General features: G+C 38.4%; 1 pseudogene; it reads right to left on the bottom strand.

Moving 5' to 3' along the window:
* Positions 1-6,436: 6,436 nt before the first annotated feature.
* LOC143683394 (mitochondrial import inner membrane translocase subunit TIM14-like) lies at positions 6,437-12,040 on the bottom strand (annotated as a pseudogene).
* Positions 12,041-12,600: the final 560 nt, after the last annotated feature.

Raw genomic sequence — 12,600 nt, forward strand, 5'->3', positions numbered from 1 at the left:
TTTCTCTGTCACATGGAAGGCACATGGCCACATCTGCTGGCCCTTGTTCCTGGCTTCTGGTTTCATAGGGCTTCCCCTGGAGCATTTCCTTTCTGCATCTCCAAGCATCGGAGTCTGTGTCAGCTTTGAGCTCTTTCTCTCTCTCTCAGAGTCTCTTAAGGACTCTGGGAAATCAATTAAAAGACCCACCTTGAATGGGCAGGGTCATGTCTGTATGAAAACAACCCATTCAAAATATCTCACTGACAATTGGGTGGGTTGCATCTCTATGGAAACAACCTAATCAAAAGGTCCCATCCAAACAATAGCTCTGCCCCCACAGGATGGATTATGATTAAAAGAACATGCCTTTTTCTGGGATTAGATAACAGTTTCAAACCAGCACAGTATTTTTTATTGGTAGGGTAATCCTTCTTAGACCACAATGTCCAAGTTGTGCTCTTATTGACCAAAGGATCTAAAAGGAGTGGATGGGGAAGACACTGGAACTAAAAGTCCAGACCTGGCTCATGAGGTGAGTTAAAAGAACTCTTCCTAAGAATTTATAGCATGGCTGATTATTTATATTCTGTAAGCAGCTCTGTGCAATTATGATACTTAAAGGAGACCAGTACACTTTACATTTATAATTGCCAAGTGACATAAGGTGGTCTTAACAGCATCTGAAATACAAGGAGATTCTTTAGTAGTAAACACACATTTTTGACTTAATCAATTACTCTTCAGTGCATCCTTTCTCCATCAGTGTTCTCCAGCAAGTTCCAATATATTCTCCAAAAGTTTTAGGAATCTCCTGAGAGAGAGTTGTTTTGTATGAAACTATATAGGACCTCCACTTGAGTTGGAATTCAGGCAGCCAGCCAATGAGTCAACTTCTGAAATTTTTATTGTGGACCTGAAAATTAGTATCAGTCAAAAGATTTTCTGTAGGCTAAGCTAGCTTTCTACTTGTGCTGCTACTGAAGTTACAAGCAAGAATCTGAAAACAACATTGAGATGCTTTGTGAAAAATGCCTTGAGTTTAGATCCAATTTACTGATACCCTATAACTAATCTATTATATAGCACATTTTCAAAGCCTGGGGTCCCTCTGGCCTGGTTATCACTGATATTGAAATAGAAAATAATGAGAGCAGACAAGCTCTGTTATGCATAAAAAGAAGAGAGAACTGACGGAGACATTGTATTTTATTAAATAGGAGCTAGAAACTAGGTTTTAATTCTTTTGATACAAATTTTTGTAGGTCATTTTTTTCAAACTCTGCTTTACTTCTTTAAACTTTAAAAATTATATTTCTAAAATCTGTATATAAATTATAAACGAACTGAAAATTAGAAAGTGTACATGAATTTTTCACATTTACTTATTTGCCTTCTGATTTTTTTTAGTTTTCGTGCTACAAAAATAATTGCAATAATATATCACTGTAATTTTGCATGCTACTTTTCATTCCTTACAATTATATAAATGCTTTTATATAGTATGTGAGATACATTCAAAATTTTTGTTAAATTTAGGAACAGAATTAAAGAACACAATCATTGGCAGTGCATACTGAAATTCTTCATAAACAATATTTTAAAAATTTAGTTTATTTAATCAAGGAAATATGCCATAATTAGTAATCACTGCTATATTATCTGGGATTTAGGTTGTTTCCAATATTTTATTTTATAAATAATAATGTAATGAGCCTCTTTAATTGTAAAAGCTTTTTCTACCTTTCCTCCTGTTCTTAGGTGTATTTGTAGAAGTGATTTTACCAGGTCATAGTTAAAAGGCTTTCCTGAGGAAAAAAAAGTCAATTTACCTGTTGAAGTCACTGACAAACAATCAATGAAGAGAAAAATGACAAGTTGTATTGTAAAATTTTGAGCTTCAAGATCAAAAGATGTTGCATTGGCTGAATAAAATGGCAACAATTTGTCTGAGAAAAAATGTTGCAAGTATGCAACAAAACAAAACAAAACTCTGCAAAATAGAAGTATATGTTATATTCCTTTCTTTCTGACTTTTCTAAGATATCTCTAATAGACTGAGGATCACTCCCTGTACTATACTTGTGGAATTTGGAAGCCCAAGTAAACAAGCATACTAGATTTTTATAAAGCATTACAAAACCAAATATCTTATTTTTTATTTACCTGTTGTTTTCAATTACCTATATTACAGCTCTTCTTTGTAAGAGTAGATACTCGGTAGTTGGTTATAGTGAATAGAAGAAAGAGGTCCACAAGGGAGTATGACAAGTACATGTTTTATAATGTAGATTGGCTTGTATTAAAATGTTATATAATTTAGATTTACTCCAACAAGTTTTCAGAATAAAAAATAACAGTGTTATGGACATCTATTACTGTTCTTTCTTTGTCTGTATTCACAACAAGACACTGTTAAGTCAAAAAAACTAAAGGTTTATTATAATTATTGATACATTCTCCAGACCCAAATAGATTTATATAACAGAAAGAAGCTGCCTGAGAAATTTTTTTAGCTGCAAATAGAAAATACCAATTCGAAAGCATAAATAAATGGTCCCAACAACTAGTAGGGTTTAATAAACAATTTAAGGGCAGACACTAAAAAGAAACTTTTTAAGAGAGGATACAAATGAGCAAAATATCTTTTGTCACTTATTTGTAGAAACAAGAATTGGGAACAACTTGGAACATGGTTCAGTCCTTGCTGGGTAAGGCACCTGTGCACTTTTTTCTATAGGCTCCAATAATTTTTTAAGTTTCTTTTCCTTTTACATATTCTCCTTTTCTATTTCCTAGTATCCTATCTCCAGGAGACTGGCTCTTTGTTTTTCGGTTGTAACAAATATAAACAAATGAGCCTGGGGGTGTTACAAAGTTTTAAGCAACCACATAATGTTCTCAGAGTTATTGTTGCTGTACTAAAATTCTTGCTATTGTAAATAGATAATGCTATGCACTTCCTTGTTTTCTCACTTTCTTTTAAAAAAATTGGCAGAGGTAAGACAGGGACAAAGGTATGTTGTTAAAAACTGTACAGAAGGACATGCAGCAGTGGTCCTCAAAATTTGTAAGAACCAGAATCATCCTCGGCACTGCTCCTGGAAATGTTGTCCATAGACCAATGGAACCAGCATCATTGGGGAGCTTGTTAGAATTACAGATTTTCAGTGCCACCTCAGACCTATGGAATCTGCGTTCTAACAAGTTTCCCATGTGATTGCTACGCATGTTAAAGTTTGAGGTATGTTTTATAATTCTATTTTTATGAAATGTCCAGAAAAATCAAAGTGATAGGGACATGGTAGATTAGTGGCTGCCTGAAACAGAAGGTAGGAAAGGGGATTAACAGTAAAACGGAGGAAGGGTCTGAAAGGAGCAATGAAAATATTCTAAAACTTATTAACGGTGATGATGGCACAAGAAGTAACATTTCTAAAAATCATTGAATTGTGCAATTCAAATGGGTGCCTTATATGTTATGTAAAATATGCTTCCATGAAGTTGAAAAGTAAAGTAAAGCATATTCATCAAAATTTGAATTCCTGGGTCTGATCTTAGATCACCATGTGATTCAGTCTAGTTGGCTTATAAACCTCCAATTGAAATTGCTATGAAGTAAATATTAACACCCCATCCCTACTCCCATAACTCATGTGAATCATAAGTTCAACCTCATTCCTTCTCCTTCTTCTTCTTCAATGTCAGTACTTGTACTTCTACACTCTGTTAATTGCCAGGTAATATCTCAGTGTATTGGTACCATTTAATTACATCCATAGATAAGGGGATATTTTCCCCAGTATTACAGATAATGTTGCTGTTGTAAGCTGTGTACAATCCTTTATTTATAGTTGCAAATATTTTCTTAGGATAGGTGGACAGAATTGAAAATTGACTCTAACTCTCTGAACATTTTAAATTGTATTAAATACTGGTGAAATGAACACTGAAATGGCTGAACCAATTTATCCACCACCAAAAAAGGATACTGGTGGTCATTTCTTCAGATGAATAAGTCATGAATGCTATTATTCATTTAAATTTTGTCCATGCTTGGGACAGAAAAACCTAGCTCAAAATCTGAATTTGTATTTCTTTAAATGTTTGTGAGATTGAGCATACTTTCAAAATGCTTTTCATATTCTATGAGTTGCCTACTGATTTTCTTTGCCCATTTTATTTTGGGTTATTTGTCCTTTTCTGATTTATTCATATAAACTTTATCATGGCTTTTAATCCCATGTTCATTTAAAATTTATTCCCCACCATTTTATTTGAATTTTCATCAAGTTGGTAGTATCTTTTTATTTTTCTAAATTGAAAATATTTAAGTAATTGTGGCTTTCAGCTTTTTTATGGTATAGAATGTTTATAAATTTGTATGTATTAATATCAATGACATTTATTGAATGAATCCTCTATTTTCCCCAATAACATAAGTTGAATAGTTTCTCATAAATAAAATTCCCATTTCTGAGCTCTTAATCCTTTTCTATTGATTTATGTTTACTCTTTCTCCAGTGCAATAGTTCCTATTACTGTAATTATCTCATAATATATTTTAACAACAGTTGGGGCTGGTTCTCCCTCATGATTACCCTTTTACATGTTTTCCTGGCTTGTATGGTGCACTGAGTCAGCTCTTCCTCCTTTCACTTTACCACACTCTTACAAATAATTGCTGTGGATGGGGTAGTGGCCGACAGCATACATATTGGCATTAGCAACTCTGTTTCAAAAATTTGCTTTATGAATAAAAGAATACTTTTTTTGTAAACAACTCCTATGTCAACCACTTTAACAATAGACATTCTACACATAAATAAAGGAGGCAGGAGTAAGGAAAATGTAGGAGACTACCCTACGCTCTCCTTTAGTTTTGGCTGTCTTAGGCTGATGCTTTATCATACTCTAAATCGCAATGAATAGATTTGATTAGAAAGATTTTAAATGGGAACAGGATGAAAAATAAAGCAAAATAGCACATATACCCGTACCTCAAAATGTCCTACACACCGACCAATACCAAATGATTTTCTGCTATATTTACTTTGAAATTTCTTGTGTACTACATTAATAATTAAGAACTCTAAGATTAATTAAGAAAATTTATATGGTAGGTGGTAAAATATATTCATCTTAGAACTGCACAATATAAAATTACTCATTTTGGAGACTGTCCTGGTCAGGTTCATGTGTCAATTTGGCCAGGTGATGGTACCTGTTTATCTGGTTGGGCAAGTGCCGGCCTGTCTTTTGCTATGAGGGCATTTCATAGAATTAAAACATGATCATGGCGGCTACATCCACAGCTGATTCCATTTGTAATCAGCCAAGGGGAGTGTCTTCTTTAATGGGTAATGCTTAATCTAGTCACTGGAAGCCTTTTAAGGAGAATTCAGAAGAGACAGTCTCTCTTCCTGCTTCAACCAGTGAGCCTCTCCTGTGGAGTTCGTCCAGACCCTCCATAGGAATCGTCTGCTTCACAGTCTGCCCTATGGATTTTGGATTCTATGTTCCCAGGGTTAAGTGAGACACTTTTCTAAATTTTATATTTATGAATATTTCCTGTTGATTCCGTTTCTCTAGAGAATCCTAACTAATACCGAGACCACGGACTGTAATTTATCTTAGGTATTTTATACATTTCCTCTGATTAAGATCCATGACACTCTGTAAATTTTAGTGTTAGAGTAATTGTGAGACATTTGCCTTCAAATATTATTTGAATTCATTAGTGCATAGATTCTTCGGAGTCCAAGCTGAATGGTATTTTGATACCGACGGCATTATCAGTTTCTCTAGCAGTGCTTAAGCTTGGGCACAACAACTGCAAAACTTTGTCAAAAAATAACTAATTAAAGGAAAAATTGGGAAATGATCAAGGGGCTAGTTGAACATGATGTAAATACGTTCTTCATTGAAAACAGGAACTGTGCTCTCAGATTTCTTTTTATAATACTATTACAATTTTTAAAGTATAAAATCTGGGTTCTTTTAATTATAATATATATGTGTGTGGGTCAATTTCTTACATCAAGATTGTAGCAAATCAGCTTAGCTGCATGGTTCCAAATAGTTGAACCTTTGCTTTTTACACTGTGGTTCTCCATACCTTGAATAAACCCTTCTCTCTATGAGATGAGTGCCTACTATGTAACAGTTTGTGCTAATTCCATCATAATATCATTATATTTTAATTACAATCAACCTCCCCTTAGACTGGAATCCTTGAGTGCTACACTGTCATGTTCATCTTGCCTTGGGGTATGTCTGGTACACATAGGTATCAACTTATTAGCTAAAGGAGTAATGAATATTTCTAACCAAGTGGTATAAGTACATTTACTCATAATTAATTAACCTCCAAATATCCTAAAATAGTCTGTAATCTAATTTAAAATTTTCAAATTTAAAATTGTAACAAGGCTTTGTGCTCAATCATTTCTTAAAATTACAGCTTTGAAGTATTTATTATCAAAAGTTGGTCATCAAATACAGAACCTAACATGGACTTAAAATTTTCATCTACATTTATTTTGTTTTTTTTAGCTTGACCTTCTAGAAAATCTTTGACTTCATTTATTTTGGCTGTTAAATAAGGAGATCCTCCCTTGTCTGGGTGATTGAAGAAGTGTAATTTGACAATGAGCATCTCTTATTTTTCCTCTATTGGCACTCAGGCTTACACCTAGTATTAATGCTGCTTCCCATTTTGTCATTTTGGAATCAAACCCACCTCTGTAATAGCCATTACTGAAGACAGATTTTGGAAGACTTTGAAGAACTTGTTTCACTTGAGGCTCCACATGCATTATGGCTTGCAAAATATAATGGTCTGCAAATCCTGTGGTTGCAATGGTAAGTCCAACTGCTACCACTGTACTGGCTAGGGCTCCAGCTCAGCTCCCCATGTCTTGAGTGGAAACCCAGTTCATCCCAGCACGGAGGCTGCAGCCACCAAGTCACACATCTACCAGAAAGTGATGTCATACCTCTAGCAGCTATAAACCCTACCCTACTCTCTTGATATCTCAAATATTTTTAGTCTATGATTTTCAAACAACTTTGGCCTTTTAGTGAAAAAATGTGATAGCATTTCCACACTATTAAGAAGGAGAGGTGCTTTGTTTTGCTTAGTGATATGCAATGTTATATATAATCTCTTTGAGTAGAAGGAAAACCAGCAATTGGTGAGGAAGGCCATTGAAGAACTGCAGTAAAAGCAAGGCTATTTTGAATCTCCTTTTCTCACTGTGTACACATCTTTTCTAGTATCATTCACATGATTTCTTTCCTCTGTCCATGGCTATACATTGCTGCTCCCCAGAGTTCAACTTTTCTCCTCTTATCTGCTTCCGGGTCTTGCAGGCAAGTGACTTCAGGAGCCAGTCTAGTAATATAAGGCAGTGGAGTAGGCTGTGTTAAACACAATAGTGACTTGTAAGGACTGTGAGAAACCAGAGACGGCATGCTCCATAAAAAGACATTCAAATGCCGATATTTAATAACCACTCAAATGACCATACCCCACCCCACCCACAACTATAGTTTGTTTATCTTGAATTTGCTGGCAGGTCACCAAATTGCAACCTTTGAACCTTCCCTTACTTGGGGATCTATTTCCACTACTGAAATTATCACATACGTCCTAATGAGTCCCAAATTTATATCACTAATCCACGTATCTCTTTTGGGTTACAAATCAGCCTGCACAACTCTGTAAAGAACATTTCAAATAAGTATCAGAAGGCACCTGTGTTAGTTAGGGTTCTCTAGAGAAACAGAACCAACAGGAGAGATCTGTAAATATGAGATTTATAAAGGTGTTTCATGCAACCATGAGAATGAAACAGTCCAAAGCTGCTCTGATGAAGTGTCTGGATAAACTTACAGTAGAGGCTCATTGGCTGAGAAGCAGTGAAAGAGTCTCTCTTCTCCCTTAAAAACTTCCCACTAATTGGATTATCTCATTGTGGGCCACACACACCTTAGTTGCTCGCAGATGTAATCAGTCAAAGATAAAGTCAACTGAATGATGACTGAATACACCAGCCTTCCAGCTTAACCAGCCATGAAATATCTTTGTAGCAAATGTCAGGCCAGTGCTTGCCTAACCAAACAACTAGGCATAATCATTTGGCCAAGTTGACACCAGAACCTAGCCATCACAGTCCACCCCTTGCCAACTTGGCAGCTATACACATCACCTTGAAACACACTTAATTTCCAAATAAAACACAATAACAGCATATGTTGCACCTAAAAATACTCAACTGTCCTGTGTACAACTAGAAACATACTACATCTCTCCAGAATAGGGTGCATTTTACCTGGACATGGTTCTTTGTCAGGTGAGGTGACCTAGACCTTCTTTGCCAGGTCGGGTGACCTAGACCTAAAGTTTCTGGGCCATTGGCAGTCCTACCTGGATTGGGTTGTTGCAGTTTTACATTGACTTTAATCACAGGACATGGTAGTACTAAGAGAGGCCGTAGGGAATCTCTTGTATTCCAGGAAAATTCTTCTTTACCTCCATTGTGCAGTTGCAGTCATATTTCCCATGATAGTTAGGATCAGTCACTCCAGACAGAACAGTAATCTACTTTCAGGCATGTTGATTCAGTGGGAGGAGAAGCACAAAATGGTCAGGTGGCAGTCATAATTTCCAGTTCAACAGAATCCTTGTTGTGTCTTCTGGTAGGAGCACCCCTCCTTTTAGAACTAAGACCTATAAACCAGCAGAGCTTAAGGTTTCAGACACAGGAAGCAAAAATTTTCCTAGTGGATCAATAGGAGTGATAGCGAGTGGTGCCATCTCAATTTTCATCATTTGATTCCTGGACCCAGTGCATCTTGGCTATGGGAGAAACAGCGCCATAGACTGGATGTGGATTCAGAGCACACACAGCCTCCTGGAGAACATTGCCCCAGCCCTGTAAAATATTGCCACCTAGGTGGCACCATAATTGGGTCAAAAGGCCATTCTGTCGTTCTATCAACCCAGCTGCCTCTAGATGATGGAGAACATGGTAAGACCAGAAAATTCCATGAGCATGTGCCCATTCTCACACTTCATTTGCTGTGAAGTGGGTTCCTGGATCAGAAGCAATGCTGTGTGGAATACCATGATGGTGGATAAGGCATTCTATAAGTCCATATATGGTAGTTTTTGCAGAAACATTGCGTGAAGGGAATGCAAACCCATATCTGGAGTATGTATCTATTCCAGTTAAAACAAATTGTGGCCCCTTCTACAATGGAAGGGGTAAAATATAATCAACCTAACACCAGGTAGCAGGTTGATCACATCAGGGAATGATCCCATATTGGGGACTGAGTGTGGGTCTCTGCTGCTGGCAGATTGGACACTCAGCAGTGGCCATAGCCAGGTCTGCCTTGGTGAGTGGAAGTCCATATTGCTGAACCCATACATAACCTCTATCCTTACCACCATGCCCACTTTGTTCATGAGCCCGTTGGGCAATGGCAGGAGTGGAGAGGATGACTTGCATCCACAGGATGGGTCATCTTATCCACCTGATTTTTAAAACCTTCCTCTGTTGAAATCACCCTCTGGTGAACATTCACAAAGGACACAAATATCTTCAAGTTCTTGTCCACTCAGAGGGGTCTAGCCATATCCTCTTCCCCAGACCTCTTTGTCACCAATTTTCTAATCATGCTCCTTCCAAGTTCCTGACCATCCAGCCAAACAATTAGCAATAGGCTGTGAGTCAGTATACAAATGCACGTCTGGTCTGTTCTTCTTCCAAGCAAAATGAACACCCAGGTGCACTGCTCAAAATTATGCCCACTGGGAGGAATTTCCCCTCATCACTGTCCTTTTAAGGACATCCCAGAATGGTTTTGTAGTGCTGCAGCTGTCCGTGTCCTTAGGTGGTCCCTGCATATCATGCAGAAACATCTGTAAACCAGGCCCAGGTTTTCTGTTCCTAAGAAAATGGACTGTAAGGAACTCCCCAAGAGGCCATAGCTCTGGACTGGGAAAGAGAAGGTAATGTGGCAGGAGCAAGGGCCATGGGCATTTGGGCCACTTCTTCTTGTAACTTACTGGAGCCTTCAGAACCTGCTTGAGCTCTGTCTCTATTATACTGTTTCCATATTATGATGGAGAGCTGCTGCACACACCCAAAATTATGGCTTGGTGGGTCATACAGCACCCAGCTTATGGTAGGCAACTGAGGTCTCATAACAAGTTGGTGGCCTGTGGTTAAGCATTCAGTCTCTACTAAGGCCTGGTAGCAGGCTAAAAGCTGTTTCTCAAAAGCAGAGTAGTTATCTGCAGTGGATGGCAAGGCTTTGCTCTGAAATCCTTTAGGGGCCTGCTAAAGCCTCCAGACAATATCCCTATTTGCCACTGACAATTGCAGCACCATTGGATCTATGGGATCATATGGCTCAAGTGGCACATCAGCCTGGACCTGTTACAGAGTTCTCTTGTTTTCGTCCCCACTCAAAACTAGCTATTCTTCTGGTCACTTGTTAAATGGGCCAGAGTGTCACACCCAAATGAGAAATATGTTATCTCCAAAATCCAAAGAAGCCAACCAGGTATTGCGCCTCTTTTTTGGTCATAGGTCTGGCCAGATACAACAGCTTATCCTTCACCTTAGAAGGAATTCCTCAACATGCCGTACACCACTGGATGCCTAGAAATTTCACTGAGGAGGAAGGCTCTGCATTTTTGTTGGATTTCCCTCCCGTCTCCTGACATGAAAATGCCTTACCAATAAATTTAGAATAGCTGCTAATTCTTGCTTATTCGGTCCAAACAGCATGAGATCATCAATGTAGTGGAACAGTGTGATGTCTTGTGGGAGGAAGAAATGATCAAGGTCCCTGTGGAAAAGGTAGTGACATAGGGCTGGAGAGTTGTTATACCCTGAGGCAGGGAATGAAGATATGCTGCTGGCCTTGCCAGTTGAATGCGAACTGTTTCTACTGGTCCTTACTGACAGCTATTGAGAGAAAAACATTTGCCAGGCCAATAACTGCATACCAGGTATCAGGTGATGTGTTGATTTGCTCAAGCAATGATACCACATCTGGGGCAGCAACTGCAGTTGGAGTTACCACCTGGTTAAGTTTATGATAATCCAAGATCCGTCTATTTTCTGCACAGGCTAAATAGAAGAGTTGAATGTGGATGTGGTGGGAATCACCAGCCCTGCATCCTTCAAGTCCTAAAGAGTGGCAGTAATCTCTACAATCCCTCCAGGAATCCAGTATTGATTCTGACTTACTATTTTGCTAGATAGGGGCAGTTCTAGTGACTTCCCCTTGGCCTTTCCTACTATAATGGCCCTCATGCCACAAGTTAGAGAACCAATGTGGGGATTCTGCCAGCTGCTGAGTATGTTTATTCCAATTGTGCATTCTAGAACTGGGGAAATGACCACAGAATGGGTCTAGGGACTCACTGGACCACTGTGAGAGGGACGTGAGCTAAAACTCCATTAATCACCTGACCTCCATAATCCCCTACTCTGACTAGGTGACTAGAGTGGTGTTTTGGGTTTCCTGTAATTAATGTCACTTCTGAGCCACAGTATAATAATCCCTGAAATATCAGATTACTTCCTTTTCCCAGTGCACAATCATCCTGGTAAAATGCTGTAGGTCTTCTTGTGGAAGGCTGTGAGGGAGGTTAACAGTGTAAATTTTGGGCAGTGTAGAAGGGTCCTTCCCCAGAAATATCTGGCCCTCCCTTCAGTCGAGGTGTTCTGGGTCTATAAACTGTCTCCAGTCTGGGAATTTATTAAGGAGCTGAGAGTCTGTGTTTTTGTAATTCAAGTTAGACTTCTGTTCACTTGACCCAGAATTCTTTTGCTTATATAGTCAAACAAGAATTTAGCAGACTACTTATCTATTTTACTTCTAGGTACCCCATGATCTACTAGCCAACACCACAAGTCTCTGTGAATCAGATATTTTGACTGCTGCTTTGAGTCTGCTGTGCATTACCATGGCCACACCCACCTTGTTTATAGGGATTAACTGCTACCGCATGGCTTCTGCCGACTTGGGTTCCCATCATTCCCACTGAGTTTAAGGATTCCAGCTCAGTGACAAGTTCCCATGGTAATATCTGACCTACAGAGGAGGGTGACTACAGAGCTCCTCAGGGATGATGGAGCTAGTCTCGTGAATTTACTTCTCAAGATTCTGTTGAAAGGTGCATCCTCTTGAAATTCCTGGGGTGTGTGAGCAGGTCTTCCATGATAAATCCACTCTAACATTCTCATCTCTCTAAGCCTCTGAACACCCTCAATTACATTATGCTAGGGCAGTTATGGCATTTCAACTCTAGGTAATGTCAGTCACTTTTTGATCCATGTTTCAGCCAACCATCCCAAAAAACTACTAATGACCTTTGTAACCCTCAAGCTACAACACTGAATACAGAATCTCTGCTTAGTGGGCCAATATCAGTAAATTAAGTTTGATCCAACTTTATTGTTCCACCATTATCCCCTGATTTCTGTCTATATAGATTGGAAAACTCATACAGTTCTTTTGGAGTATAGCGTATCTCCTCATGGGTCATACTTTGTACCTCACCTTTTGGGGCCTGTTGGGGCTAAGTTTAGTTAT

The sequence above is a fragment of the Tamandua tetradactyla genome, chromosome 5 (assembly GCF_023851605.1).
Source record: "Tamandua tetradactyla isolate mTamTet1 chromosome 5, mTamTet1.pri, whole genome shotgun sequence".
NCBI lineage: Eukaryota > Metazoa > Chordata > Mammalia > Pilosa > Myrmecophagidae > Tamandua > Tamandua tetradactyla.